This window comes from Rana temporaria, chromosome 3 (genome assembly GCF_905171775.1).
Source record: "Rana temporaria chromosome 3, aRanTem1.1, whole genome shotgun sequence".
NCBI classification, from domain to species: domain Eukaryota; kingdom Metazoa; phylum Chordata; class Amphibia; order Anura; family Ranidae; genus Rana; species Rana temporaria.
Window position 1 is genome coordinate 187,653,962 of NC_053491.1, and position 16,157 is coordinate 187,670,118.

The 16,157-nt window shown below is 45.3% G+C and overlaps 1 pseudogene; it reads left to right on the plus strand.

Annotated features, from left to right (window-relative positions):
- The first annotated feature begins 1,541 nt into the window (after nucleotides 1–1,541).
- Nucleotides 1,542–15,638, plus strand: LOC120930403 (annotated as a pseudogene).
- Nucleotides 15,639–16,157: the final 519 nt, after the last annotated feature.

Sequence of the window (16,157 nt, forward strand, 5' to 3'; positions counted from 1 at the left end):
TACCAGACCTCTACATATCTAAATGGCTGTCGGAAGCTTATCCTGTCACTACCCTGGGCTGTTTATCATTCCCTAGGCTAATACTAGCTAGGAACCCCTCCAGACCAAAAAGGGACACTGTTGCTTTAAATAATTAAGTGGCAGGTATACACGTCAACACAAACCAGTCACTTATTAGGTTATAATCAAATGAGCTTTGCTCTCATACAATTGAGAATAACCCAAGTATATTGCAGTATGCAAACAGAAAGTTTCAGTGAGCCCAAGAAGCCTCTGACAGCTATCTATGATTCCCACACAGGAGTGCTCACACAGAAGTGACAGTAATATAACAAACAGTGAGCTACACAGTGCAGTAACACTTGCCTATTGTCCCTGTTTAGCCTGGATGGATGGATACAGCAAAACAATTTACTCCAGCATCTCCTGGCTTGCTTAACATGTGGCTGGCCCCTCTCTCTCTCTCTCTCTCTTTCACTTCCTGTAAAACATCCATATATATAGCCTTTAGGTGTTTCCTAAACCTTAACCAGGGGCAGGAAACAACCTCTTAACATGAAGAATCCATTTGTAACCACAACATCATCATCATTATTTTATTTTACTTCCCCCACCCAATTCCAGCAGCAATCTTTTCTCTCTATAATGTCGAATCTTTTCTCTCTATAATGTCAAATATTTTCTCTCTATAATGTCGAATCTTTTCTCTCTATAATGTCAAATCTTTTCTCTCTATAATGTCAAATCTTTTCTCTCTATGTAGACTTATAGAGTTAAGGTTAGGCACATTCGACCACAGATTCGATAGATACAGATTGTTATTGTCAGCATCATGTCGAATCTCCTATCTATATCGAACTGTTGTCCCAGCGAAAATGAAGATAAAGCATTTGTTTATGTCGGATCTTTGGTTTTCAGATTCTGCTCTTTCATTATCGTTTGTTAAAATGATAACGAAAATACCTGAAATTCGGACAAAAATGCATTTGGACGAAAACGAATGCACATGTCTAGTAAACAGTAAAGTAAACAGATGATACACAGGGATGAAACCCTCCCTATATAAGTTTTACATGCATATCTGTTGTTTTCAACTTGTTATATTCTTTAGAATTCTTACATTGTGTTAGAATTTTCACTTACTCATTCAGCAGTAGGAGCAGTGTTGTAAGTAACGGCGTCTAAATAAACGCCGTTACGTAACGATTGCCCTTCAAGGGGTAACTAGTAATCTACCTGATTACTATTACCCCATCGGCAACGCCGTTGCCATTACATTGGCGGCGTTACCGAGTTACTATGAGCGCGCGCGGGGGGGCAGTCCGGGCAGACTTTCACTCTGTCAGGGGCAGGGCGGGATGGAGCTGGCCTGTGATTGGGTCACAGGCCAGCTCTGGGTCATGTGTCGATGTTGTGATGCACTGACGCGTGACGCTGGCGCATGCACGCGCCTGAAGTCTCGCCCGCCGCAGCAGTGTAGTGTGATGGGTCAGGAGGGAGTGAGTCTGGCTCACCTCCCCACCGTCACCTCAGCTGCCGACATGGCGACATCTCCCAGTCCCCCGGCCGTCGCGGAGGCTCCACTCCACTCCACCACCAACGGTCTGGACTCCGGGGATAATCCCGGGGGTCAAAAGCAGCAGTGTGATGGGCACAGTGACAGCGTGATGATGGCAATGTGCGGTGAGACATGTGCTGTGCTGGGGGAGAATGTGCGGTGGGACATGTGCTGTGATGGGGCACAATGTGCGGTTTGCTGTGATGGTGGACAATGTGCGGTGGGACATTTGCTGTGATGGGGGACAATGTGCGGTGGGACATGTGCTGTGATGGTGGACAATGTGCGGTGGGACATGTGCTGTGATGGTGGACAATGTGCGGTGGGACATTTGCTGTGATGGGGGACAATGTGCGGTGGGACATTTGCTGTGATGGGGGACAATGTGCGGTGGGACATTTGCTGTTATGGGGGACAATGTGCGGTGGGACATGTGCTGTAATTGTGGACAATGTGCGGTGGGACATTTGCTGTGATGGGGGACAATGTGTGGTGGGACATTTGCTGTGATGGGGGACAATGTGTGGTGGGATATGTGCTGTGATGGGGGACAATGTGCGGTGGGACATTTGCTGTGATGGGGGACAATGTGCGGTGGGACATTTGCTGTGATGGGGGACAATGTGCGGTGTGACATTTGCTGTGATGGGGGACAATGTGCGGTGGGACATTTTCTGTGATGGGGGACAATGTGCGGTGGGACATTTGCTGTGATGGGGGACAATGTGCGGTGGGACATTTGCTGTGATGGGGGACAATGTGCGGTGGGACATGTGCTGTGATGGTGGACAATGTGCGGTGGGACATTTGCTGTGATGGGGGACAATATGCGGTGGGACATTTGCTGTGATGGGGGACAATGTGCGGTGGGACATGTGCTGTGATGGGGGATAATGTGCAGTGGGACATTTGCTGTGATGGGGGACAATGTGCGGTGGGACATTTGCTGTGATGGGGGACAATGTGCGGTGGGACATTTGCTGTGATGGGGGACAATGTGCGGTGGGACATTTGCTGTGATGGGGGACAATGTGCGGTGGGACATTTGCTGTGCTGGGGAGGAGATATTTACATAGCTCTGAGTGATATTAATGTACACAGTGTTGCATTTGCTGGGCCTGCCATATACTGTACTGTACACTATACTGTATAACTGCACTACAAAATTCCTTTACAAATAATGCATATTTTAAAATGTTATTAGTAATAACTTATTAGTAATAACATTTTAAAATATGCATTATTTGTAAAGGAATTTTGTAGTGCAGTTATACAGTATAGTACAGTACAGTATATGGCAGGCCCAGCAAATGCAATACTGTGTACAATTATTAATATCATCATCATCACACTCCACCTGCCCAGGCAGCAATACTGTACAATATAGATTCAGTGTGCACTGCAGCAGTGTCACTCACACTGCACACTGAATCTATATTGTACAGTATTGCTGCCTGGGCAGGTGGAGTGTGATGATGATATTAATAATTGTACACAGTACGAAATGTTCTAAAATACTGTATATAATGTTTTTATTCTTCAATCAGTTAATATAAACATCTTTGATATTAAAGATGTTATAGAACGTAATTGCATTGTAGAATATAAAAAAAAAATCTCAGTTACTTTTCCGAGTAACTAGTTACTTTGCTAATAAAGTAACTGAGTCACTAACTCACTTACTTTTTCGGGCAAGTAACTTGTAATTGTAACTAGTAACTTTTTTAAAGGAAGATGAACAACACTGAGTAGGAGTGTAGTTTCAGCATACTCTGTGTGACAGCTGATTGGAGGAAAGCCCCCCCCTCACACTCCACATAGGCAGAAGAACTAAGATACTTTCAGAGATGGGCTGTGACAAGACAAGATAAGACAAGCTCTCTGTTAACCTATTTATAGCACCCACCCCCGACACACATTTCAGGCTGCTTTTATCTCCCATCTCTGAGAACTTTTCAGAAGTTATCATGCTTATCAAAGAGGAACAAACAGCAGAACGCCACAGGAATCAGAGCTTTGGAGAGAGATAGGTAAACACTACAGATATGTGTGCATAGGTCAAATTTCATGAATCAGGTTTACAGCTACTTTAAATAAAGGACATGTCAAAAACTGTCTAATGTCTTTTTTTTACTGTACACTTTTTTTGGTGAATGAGTAGGGGTATTAAGTACCCTGTATTAAATCACATAGGGGGGCTGGGATCTAGGGTCCCCTTGTTAAAGGGGGCTTCTAGATTTCGATAAGCCCCCCACCCACAGACCCCTACAACCACCAGCCAGGGTTGTGGGAAAGAGGCCCTTATCTCCATCAACATGCCTCCCCCCATTCCAAGGCACCCCCTATGTTGAGGGCATGTGGCCTGCTATGGTTCAGGAGGGGGGTCTCCTCCCTTTCCTGACCTGCCGAGCTGCATGCTCAGATAAGGATCTGGTATAAATTTTGCGGCCCATTCCTTAACAACTTGGCACCATCGCATAGCTTGATTAGTGCACCCAGAATTGGTTACAATGAGGCACCTAGATGGTGGTACCAAGGTGAGCAAAGCTACCTTCACAAAGTAAGTGGAAAAAAATGCCTAACAAGATGGGTTAGAGCATGGAAAGGGGTGGTAGAAAGCTAGTTTTTTTCCTGGAGTGGGCCTTTAAGAATGGCAGCTATTTTAAGCATATTTAAAATACAGTTTTAAGTCTGAAAGCTGTTTTTTTTTTTGTTTCAAAATAACATTCATTGCTTTTAAAAACTTTGGAGTCATTTGTCTGTAAAATGATTTTATACGTAACAAAAGTAAATGTCAGACTCATGTCATTTTCCTGTGAGTGTTTGATTGCCTCTAGTAACTTTTGTTAAGTAGAATAAGTTTACAAGTCTTTCCTGCATCAACAGAAATAGAAGAAAGTTTCTGTTTCACAAAAACGTTGCTCTAAATTTGATGTAAATTGTGTAAAAATATATAGGATCTCATGTAATTACATATTGTAGAAACTATACTTTTATTTCAATAAATAATTCAAATGCCTTTATATGAAGCTTTACTTTCCTCATGAATACAGTTAAAGTAGATCTGAATCTAATCAGTACAATCTCAAATATGCCTTAATGTTTTAATCTTTTTATATTTGTAGCCATAACTAAAGTAATACCTGTGTGATCATGCCATTAGGTCCTTGTTAAAGAACTTCTTGTTATGTGGTGGCAATCCTCTGTCTTTGTCTATTCAAATGCATTTCTGCATTGTCACCCTGTCACATGCACTCCTGGTGTAGACTTCAGGCAGCTGTGCCAACACACTTTGCATGGGTATGGCTCACAATTCTCATCATCAGGCAACTGATTCACAGTAATGTTGTGCACAGGGCCACTGATAAGGCAGTATGGGGCCCTGGCCCCTGTTACTTAAACAGGGAACCCTGGGCACCTGATAAGTAAGAGGGTCAGTTGTACTGCCTTATTGCTACAACTGATCCCCCTGTAGTTTCCCCTACAGTGCAGCCAGGTTCCCATTCTCTCCCTCTCGCTGGTTGTGATAGAGGAGGGAGTCACAAGGAGAACAGCTCCACTATGACTACAGGCCCCTTTTTCCTGAATGAACACAATGATTATTACTGATTGCTCATGTGTTCATGCTTTAATATGTGAATGAACAGGAAGCTTCCATACAGAGAAATTCCAGTTCATTCATAAATGTGCAGATCTGCTGGGAGTGAAGATGACCAAAAAGTTAGAGGGGTTTTTAAACTAGGCAGCGGGGGGGAGAGTACAGAGGTAGAGATAGTCAGCATTGAACATATTCCAGAGGGTAGTTTTGGGGACATTAGTGGTAGGTTGACTAAAGCACATAAACCCGAGATAAGTATAATAAAAAGTCCTATTTGCAATCTCGGAACACCCAATAAGTGGACAGTATGCGACCGGTCTAAACTACGTGGCATGTTTGCCAATGCCGAGAGCCTGGCGGACAAGATGGGTGAACTAGAGATACTGTTGAATGAGGAGAATTTAGATTTTGTGGGAATTTCAGAGACCTGGTTCAACAGCTCTCGTGATTGGCTGGCAACCATCCAAGGGTATTCCCTTTTTCGCAGGGATAGAGAGGGTAAAAAAGGGGGGAGGGGTATGCCTATATATCAAGAATAATTTACAAGTGAATGTGAGAGATGACATCAATAAGGGAGATAGGGAGGAGGTGGAATCCTTATGGGTAGAGCTACAAGGGGATAAAGCTAAGGGAAAATAATACTAGTAGTATGCTATAGACCCCCTAACCCAGGGGTGCCCAACCTTTTGAAGAGCGAGGGCCACTGAAGCGACTTGGCATTCAGTCGCGGGCCAAAACTAGGGGAATGGGTGGATGATAGATCTGTATCCACGCTGCATATGCTGACCGGACACAGACACAGCCCATGCTACTCTATGGGCCCTCCAATTCAATCCACCCAGATGGAAGGGGACGGATCCCCTTCTGTTTTTTTTTTTTGCGGATTGGAGGCAAGTGGGGGTAAATGGATAGAGATCAATGTGAATGGAGGATCCGATTGGGTCCTAAGGCTGCTTTCACACTGATGCACCACATGCACCAGTGGCTTTCCTGCAGATTATCTACACTTTGCCATAGACTTCCATTATATCCTGCAGGTGTGGTGCAATTTCTGAAAGCGCACCAAATCCACGGGTAATAACAGAAGTCTATGGCTAACTGCACTGACTTCAGTAATAAACGTACCTTTTAATAACAATCTTTCATTCAGTTTTCCCCGGCTGTTGCTGTCCCAGGCAGAGTGCATTTGGTATCGATTGTGACAGGAGCTGGCGCTATACAGGAAACAACAGCTTATGTGGCTCTGCTCTGCAGCCGCTTGCTTTCTCTACCACTGGCTTCATTCACAACACTGATGCTCTGGGATGACGGGTCAGCAACCTGCAATCTGGGCTTGCCAAACCACCACCCCAGTGCAGGAGGTCGCGAACCACATCAGAGGGCTCCACGGGCCACTGGTTGGGCACCCCTGCCCTAATCTGAGAGAAGAGGGGGATACAGACCTCCTATCACAATTTGGATTAGCAGCAAGGATGGGAAGTCTTATCATAATGGTTCAGATGGTAGACACACCAACTAAAAACAAGGAATTACCGTATTTATCGGGGTATAGCGCGCTCCCGCGTATAGCGCGCACCCCTAAAGTTGCCCGAATTCCTGTGGAAAAAAGTTGTTTTGTACTTACAGTTTTGGCGTCTTGCGCGGCGTCCATCGGCGGCCTCATCGGGTCCGGCGTCCGTCTGCGGCTTCGGGTGTCCTCTTCGTTGGGTCTGGCGTCCTTCTGCGGCGTCCTCGCGTCCTCCCCGCTCGTTTCCCGTGGCGAGTTGGAATACTATACTATACTATACTATAGACATATACCGAGCGCGTCACTGACAACCTCAGTAAAGCCTCCCTTCATGGTGGTGAGTAACAATCAGACAAGCAGGAAGTGAACAGAAGTGAACAGAACAGAGAAGTAATAGAGCAACTTCTGAGCAAAAAAACGAACAATGAGGAAGTGAAAAGAGGAATGTCTGCAAGTAAAGGATGCTGCGCCGGCATATACCGAGCGCAGTACACTCGTGTATCGTCGGGCAGGCTCGGCAACTCTCGCGCTGACGTCCTGTAAGCTCAGGACGTCAGCGCGAGAGGCGCCGAGACTGCCCGAAGATACACGAGTGTACTGCGCTCGGTATATGCCAGCGCAGTATTCAAACTCGGCGCGGGAAAGCGGGTATAAATACGGTACTAGATCTACTGATTACCAACAATGCAGACCTGATCACGGATGTGGAAATATAGGGCAATTTAAGAAACAGCGATCACACAGGTCAATTCGCTTCAGTATAAGGCACACAAATAAGAAACACAAGGGGAACACAGACACTGAACTTCAAAAGAGCCAACTTCCCTAAACTATGTACCTTGCTAGAAGATATAAATTGGGATAAAATCTTAAAAAACAAAGAACACGGAGGAGAGATGGGTTTGCTTTAAGAGCATATTAAAAGAGCGAACAAAAGTCCTGGATGGCTTAACTCCAAATGTAAAAATGCATATAAAAGCAAAGGAGAAGGCATTCAAAAAATACAAGGCTGAGGGATCATCATCAGCATTCAGACTTTACAAAGAACAAGATATGTAATGGTGCAATTAGGGTGGCTAAGATAAAACACGAAAGACACATAGTGGAGGAGAGCAAATCAAATCTCAAAGAAATTCTTTAAGTATATAAACTGTAAAAAAGGAAGGACAGACCATATTGGCCCCATAAAGAATGAGGAAGGATGTCTGGTTACAAATGATGGGGAGATGGTGAATGTATTAAATGTATTCTTCTCCTCAGTCTTCACGAAGGAAATCGTGGGGATTCAATAGCCAAAACTGCAGTATTAGTCCTCATGGCACATCACATGAAGCACCCTTATGGCTAACAGAGGACAGAATTAGAAATAGACTTTGGAAACTTAACATTAATAAATCACCGGGGCCAGATGGCTTGCACCCGAGGGTACTTAGGGAATTGCCAGACCATTGTTCTTAATTTTTACTGACAGTCTACTGACTGTAATGGTACCAGCTGATTAGAGAAAAGGGCCAAAATACATCCCTGGAAATTACAGATCAGTTAGTTTAATATCAATAGTATGCACACTCTTGAAGGAGATGATAAGGGACTATATACAAGATTTTAGTAAGGAAAATTGTATCATTAGCGGTAATCAGCATGGATTCATTAAGAATCATTCTTGCCAAACCAATCTTTTAACATTCTATGAGGAGTTAAACTACCATCTAGATAAAGTAAGGACCGTAGATGTGGTATATCTGGATTTTGCAAAAGCATTTGACACAGTTCTCCATAAAGGTTTACTGTACAAAATAAGGTTAGTTGGTATGGACCATAGGGAGTATGGAGTACATAGGGTGAGTACATGGATTGAAAACTGGCTAAAAGGGCGAGTTCAGAGGGTGGTGATAAATGGGGACTACTCAGAAAGGTCAGGGGTGGAAAGTGGTGTCCCCCAGGGTTCTGTGCTGGGACCAATCCTGTTTAATTTGTTAGAATGGGGTAAACAGTTCAATCTCTGTATTTACGGACGACACTAAGCTAAGCAGGGCAATAACTTCTCTGCAGGATGTGGAAACCTTGCAAGAAGATCTGAACAAATTAATGGGGTGGGCTACTACATGGCAAATAAGGTTTAATGTAAAAAAATATAAAATAATGCATTTGGGTGGCAAAAATATGAAATAAATCTACTCACTAGGGGTTGAACCTCTGGGGGAATCTAGGATGGAAATGGACCTAGGGGTTCTAGTAGATGATAAGCTCAGCAGTAGCATGCAATGGCAAGCTGCTGCTAGCAAAGCAAACAGAATATTGACATGCATTAAAAAGGGGATTAACTCCAAGGATAACGCAATAATTCTCCCACTCCACAAAACTTTGGTTCGGCATCACCTGGAGTATGCTGTCCAGTTCTGGGCACCAGTCCTCAGGAAGGATGTACTGGAAATGGAGTGAGTACAAAGAAGAGCAACCAAGCTAATAAAGGTTCTGGAGGATATTAGTTATGAAGAAAGGTTGCGAACACTGAACTTATTCTCTCTCTCGAGAAGAGACACTTGAGAGGGCATATGATTTCAATTCACAAATACCATACTGGTGACCCCACAATAGGGATAAAACTTTTTTGCGGAAGGGAGTTTAAAGGAGTTGTAAAGGAAAAAAATGTTTTGCCTAAAATTAATGTCTGCAAGGTAGCCAGACAGAATAGTGTAATGATTCTGTTAAAAAACGAGTAAATACCTATTAAATTCCTTCATCTATATCACCTCCGGCGTTCTAGTTTCTGTTCTCTCATTCACTTCCTGGTTTGCGGCGCTCGTTCATGTAAGAACTACATTTCCCAGTATGCATTGCCGCACACCCAGTAATTCACACCTCCTTGAAGTCTCTAACACGTAGAGAGCGTCCTGCCGCACAGATGTGTTCCCAGGAGGGGGCGAGCACGTCACTGACCACCGCAGTAAAGCCTCCCTTCATGGTGGTGAGTAAAAATCAGACAAGCAGGAAGTGAACAGAACAGAGAAGAAATAGAGCAACTTCTGAGCAAAAAAACGAACAATGAGGAAGTGAAAAGAGGAATGTCTGCAAGTAAAGGATGCTTATTATGAAAAAAAAATAATTCCTTTACAACCCTGTTAATAAGACACATGGCCACTCATTAAAATTAGAAGAAAGAAGGTTTAACCTTAAACTGCGTAGAGGGTTCTTTACTGTAAGAGCGGCAAGGATGCATAATTCCCTTCCACAGGTGGTGGTTTCAGTGGGGGGCATCGATAGTTTCAAAAAACTATTAGATAAGCACCTGAACAACTGCAACATACAGGCACATACAATGTAATACTGACATACAATCACACACATAGGTTGGACTTGATGGAGTTGTGTCTTTTTTCTGCTATGTAACTATGTAACATGAAGGCACAAAAACACAGTAAAAACTATTTATTGAAAACCAGATTACAGGGCCACCACTTAAAGCGGGGGTTCACCCGAATTTTTTTTTTAACATTAGATTGAGGCTAATTACGGGAAGCAGAATCGGGTGTTTTTTTTAAAAGCAATGCAGTACTTACCGTTTTAGAGATAGATGTTCTCCGCCACTTCCAGGTATGGTCTTCGGGACTGGGCATTCCTATTTGATTGACAGCCTTCCGACGGTCGCATACAGCGCGTCACGAGTTGCCAAACACCGGTGCGGCTCTATATGGCGCCTGCGCACCGACGTTCGGCTACTTTCAGAAAGTCGTGACGTGCTGTATGCGACGGTCGGAAGCAGGGCCGGAGTGGGACTCATTTTCAGCCCAGGAGTTTCATGCCCTTGACCAGCCCACTTTAGTTCACGACTATTAAAATAATGTACCGTAATTAAAACCTCAAAATATAAGTTTGCAATGGCGCACTGTTCTCTACAGCCTGTAGAGACTGAGTACAGACTTCCACTCCCTCAGTCCAAACCCCCCTCCACCAAGTAAAAAACCCCTTCCCTCAGTACAGACCCCCCTTCCCTCAGTACAGACACCCCTTCCCTCAGTACAGACACCCCCTCCCCTCAGTACAGACACCCCCTCCCCTCAGTACAGACACCCCCTCCCCTCAGTACAGACACCCCCTCCCCTCAGTACAGACCCCATTCCCTCAGTACAGAGCCCCCTTCCCTCAGTACAGACCCCCCATTCCCTCAGTACAGACCCCCATTCCCTCAGTACAGACCCCCATTCCCTCAGTACAGACCCCCATTCCCTCAGTACAGAGCCCCATTCCCTCAGTACAGACCCCCCTTCCCTCAGTACAGACCCCCATTCCCTCAGTACAGACCCCCATTCCCTCAGTACAGAGCCCCATTCCCTCAGTACAGAGCCCCATTCCCTCAGTACAGACCCCCCTTCCCTCAGTACAGACCCCCCTTCCCTTAGTATAGATCCCCTTCCCTCAGTACAGACCCCCTTTCCCTCAGTACAGACACCCCTTCCCTCAGTACAGACCCCCTCCCGTAGTACAGACACCCCCTCCCGTAGTTCAGACCCCATTCCCTCAGTACAGACCCCATTCCCTCAGTACAGAGCCCCCTTCCCGTAGGGTGCAACGGATCAAAAAACTCACGGTTCTGATCGTTCCTCAGATCAGGAGTCACGGATCGGATCATTTTTCGGATCGGCAAATAAAAATAAAAAAATTCTCCCCCACTGTAATATACACATCTCCCCCCACTGTAATATACACATCTCCCCCCCCACTGTTCACCTCCCCCCATCAACTATAGTACCCCATCTGTGCAAACTCCCTCCCTCCTCTCAGTACAAGAGACCCCCCCTCCTCTCAGTACAAGAGACCCCCCTCCTCTCGGGGCAAGAGACCCCCCCTCCTCTCGGGGCAAGTGACCCCACCCTCCTCTAGGGGCAAGTGACCCCCCCTCCTCTAGGGGCAAGTGACCCCCCCTCCTCTAGGGGCAAGAGACCCCTCCTCCTCTAGGGGCAAGAGACCCCTCGAGCAGTACAGACACTCCCAGCGTGTGCTTCTTCCCCACGAGTGTGGGCTCCTCCTCTGTGGGTGTAAACAGAGGAGGGCCGCCGCCGGATGTACCAAGATGGCCGCGGCTCCGGAGCTAGGCCGAAGCCGCGACCTTTCCTAATGTTATTCTTGCGGCTCCGGAGCTAGGCCAAAGCCGCGGCCTTTCCTAGCGTTATGGCCGCGGCTCCGGAGGTAGGAACTTTATTGCATTGGATTTTGCACTGTGACTCATGGTACCATATATATATATATATTGGTTCTATGGTACTAAGTTTCAGGACTTATACACGATTATTATGCACCTTTAGTATTGTATTCCACTATACTTCTTTTTTTGTATTAACCTTTTACAGGTCACTTACCTATATTGTCTTTAGTTGGTTATACCTCATTATTACTACCCCTCCTAGTTGGTGGGATTTGCACTCTGCTTTGCATCACCTCCCCCTCCTCCCCACACAGCGCAGTCACCATTATTAATTTCACTCCCTCACTATAGACCCCCCTCTCCACTAAATACAGTCACCCCCTTCAGTATAGACCCCCCCCCTTACACTAAGTACAGTCTCCCCGGCCAGCCCAGAAACCCTACACTAAGTACAAACCCCACTTACACTAAGTACAGTACAGACACCCCTCCTTCACTCAGTCCACACTTTGTGCCCCTCCTCCATCTAGGAAAGAGTACATTAAAGACCATAGCTCGGCATACACAGCAGTGTCCCACCTCTGGTCTGTGTACATGTAAAAAGCCAAGGAGGGGAGACAACCCCCCACCTATTACACCACACCTCGGCTCAGGCTCAGGCTGGCGATAGACACCCCCTCGCAATCTGTCACCCTTCCCTTCCCCTACCTACTTGTTCCAGCACTCACATCCGTTCCGGGCGCCAGACGGCAGCTGTAGGGGAGACAAGGGTAGCGTGCAGCCGCGCCGCCCGCGCGGGGACAGTGACATCATCATGTCTGTGAGCTGTGACTGGCTCAGCAGGGAGCCAATCACCGGCTGTTTAATGCGGACGTCGGTCAGTCGCTCCCTCCCCCTGGCCAAGTATGCCCCGTATGTAGTGCAAGTGCCACGCTATAGTAGGCCGCCGCGCCGGGGGCTAAATTTATAAGGGAGCCAGAATGCAGCCGCAGGAGCTGATATAAATAAAAGGACGGATCGATCGGCCCGCAACCCGACCAGCCCACCGGGAATTATCCCAATTCTCCCGATTAGCCAATCCGGGCCTGGTCGGAAGGCTGTCAATCAAATAGGAACGCCCAGTCCCGCAGCCCATACCCGGAAGCCACGGAGAACATCTATCTCTAAAACCATAAGTACTGATTGATTTAAAAAAAAATACCCGATCCTGCTTCCCATAATTAGCCTCAATCTAATGTTAAAAATAGAATTTTTGGGTGAACCTCCACTTTAACGACCGCCCACTGTATATATACGTCCTGTTTTTAAAGATGGATATCTCGGTAACGGCAGCAGCTGCTGCCACAACCGAGATATCCATCTCTTCAGTGAGCGGTCCTGTCAACGATAACGGCGGTATCCGCGGCGAGATCGCCGTTATCTGTGACGGGAGAGGCCCCCCCTCCCGCCACTCTCCCGCGCCCTCCGACGCTTACCGGAGCCGTCAGTAGCAGCAGAGGCGATCGGGTCCTTTCAGCTGCTGTGTGGGGATGCGAGTGAGAGCAAGATGGCCCCCACCCTTCCCCATAGCATTGCTGGGCGGAAGTGACGTCAAAACGTCAGTCCCGCCCATGCGTCTTAAAAAAAAATGTTTTTGTTGTCATTTTTTTAAATGACAAAATTTCCTTTTTTTTTTGCATTTAAGTCTAAATATGAGATCTGAGGTCTTTTTGACCCCAGATCTCATATTTGAGAGGACCTGTCATGCTTTTTTCTATTACAAGGGATGTTTACATTCCTTGTAATAGGAAAAAAAGTGATATATATATATTTTTTTTATTTCAGTGTAAAAAATTATAAAATAAATAAAAATAAATAAGAAAACAAAAACATTTTTTTTTAAAGCGCCCTGTCCCGACGAGCTCGCACGCAGAAGCAAACGCATACGCGAGTAGCGCCCGCATATGAAAACAGTGTTTAAACCACACAAGTGAGGTATCGCCGCGATCGTTAGAGCGAGAGCAATAATTCTAGCCCTAGACCTCCTCTGTAGATCAAAAAATGAAACCTATAGAATTTTTTAAACGTCGCCTATGGAGATTTTTAAGGGTAAAAGTTTGACGCCATGCCACGAGCAGGCGCAATTTTTAAGCGTGACATGTTGGGTATCATTTTACTCGGCGTAACATTATCTTTCACAATATATAAAAAAATTGGGCCAAATTTATGGTTGTCTTATTTTGTAATTCAAAAAAGTGGTTTTTTTTTAAAAAAAAAGTGCGCTTGTAAGACCGCTGCGCAAATACGGTGTGACAAAAGGTATTGCAATGTCCGCCATTTTATTCTATAGGGTGTTAGAAAAAAATATATAATGTTTGGGGGTTTTTAAGTAATTTTCTAGCAAAAAAAAATGTTTTAGTCTTGTAAACACCAAATCTGAAAAACACTGTCTGTCTTTAAGTGGTTAAAGAGTAACTCCACTTTTGTTGAAGAAATACAATTGCCTCTGGGATCCATGTAAATTGCAAGGATTTTAACAAGCAGAGCCCAACCTGTTTACATTCTTAATAAGAAGCTGTATGTTCCACTTTTTCCTTGGAATACTGATTCCTCAAGGGGAGTGTCAGTGTTCTATATAATCAGCTGATTCACTTGTAATATTCTGATAAGGAAAGCTGCATCCCTTTAGAAGTAAAGGGCCTCACACTTTTGACTGACAGCACGTCGACACAAAGGGCTGCCCCATGCACGCGCCCGCAAGCCCTTCCACAGTGTCTCTCCTGTGAGAAGGGGAAACCGTCCATGCGCGGCCACTCTGGGAGCCCCGGTAACGGCGTAAGGAGGTGGAGGAGGCGGTGGCGGAGAAGAGGAGAAAGAAGAAGATAGGGGAGCCGGGCTTTCACCTGACAGGAAGTGGGCGACTGATCAGAGATGAGCCAACATTCAAAAGTTCTTACCTGAGTGACGTTTCTATCAAGGGTCTGAAGTGAAGTGGGTACTAGATATAAGCCGTCAGACTGCTGCAGCCATCCCAACTGGTACCTCAAAGTGTCCACCTTCTTAGTGAGTGCCAGCTTTGACAGGAACAATGGTTTCCAACAATGATTTGGCAAGCCTCTTGAATGCCCCGTGTGCTTTGACTATGTCTTGCCACCGATCCTCCAGTGTCAAAGCGGACATCTCATGTGTAGCAACTGTCGCCCGAAGCTTACATGTTACCTGACCTGCCAGTGCCCTTTGGGGTCCATCCGCAACTTGGCGGTGGAAAAAGTCGCAAAACTCTGTCCTCTTCCCCTGCAAATATGCTTCCTCGGGTTGCGAGGTGACATTGCCGCACACAGAGAAGGCGGACCACGAATAGCTGTGCGAATTCTGACCGTATTCGTGTCCCTGTCCGGGGGCTTCTTGTAAATGGCAGGGTTCCCTGGAGGCAGTGATGCCTCACCTCATGCACCAGCATAAATCCATCACGACGTTACAAGAGGAGGACATTGTGTTTCTCACCACAGACATCAACCTTTGAGGTGCTGTTGACTGGGTCATGATTCAGTCCTGTTTCGGCTTCCATTTCATGTTGGTTTTGGAGAAACAAGAAAAGTAAGACGGCCACCAACAGTTCTTTGCCATCGTGCAGCTAATAGGAACATGCAAGCAAGTGGAGAACCTTGCTTACAGGCTAGAGCTGAACGGTCACCGCCAGCGACTAACGTGGGAAGCCACGCCTTGCTCTATTCACAAGGGAATTGCGACCACCATCATGAACAGCGACTGCCTTGTGTTTGACATGAGTATTGCACAACTTTTTCCAGATAACGGCAATTTAGGAATAAATGTGACGATCTCCATGTGTTAATAAAACGGCGTGTTGCAAGTTCTGCAGGGCCAGTGTTTAAAGATTTATTTATTTTTTTAGCTTTATATTTCACATACTGCATTTAAAGTTTGACTTTTATTGGTTGCCACGGACAGTGATTTGGAGGCACAGCCAATGAACAGTAATTACACATACAGGAAGCAAATGCATGTAAAAAAAAAAGAACAAAAAGAAAACCAACAAAAAAAAACACTAATATTTAAGCATCAAACACTGAAAAAAATATAGATCCCTTACCCAGGGCATCTTTTTGTATTTAAAACTAAAGTTAAAAAAAAAAATGGAAAAAACAATGTAAAGTACCCATTAATTTGTGTTTGTAGATTGTATGGTGTGTTTCTTTCCCTTCCCCACCTTCTAACGGAGAAGCCATTATGTGCGGTATTCTGCGTTCCTCATTTGTATATCACCTATATATATAGAATTGCTGCTGATCGTGTACATTTTTCTGTGTATTGCTAATTTTTATTAACTTCTAGTTTTTCATTTAATAAATTT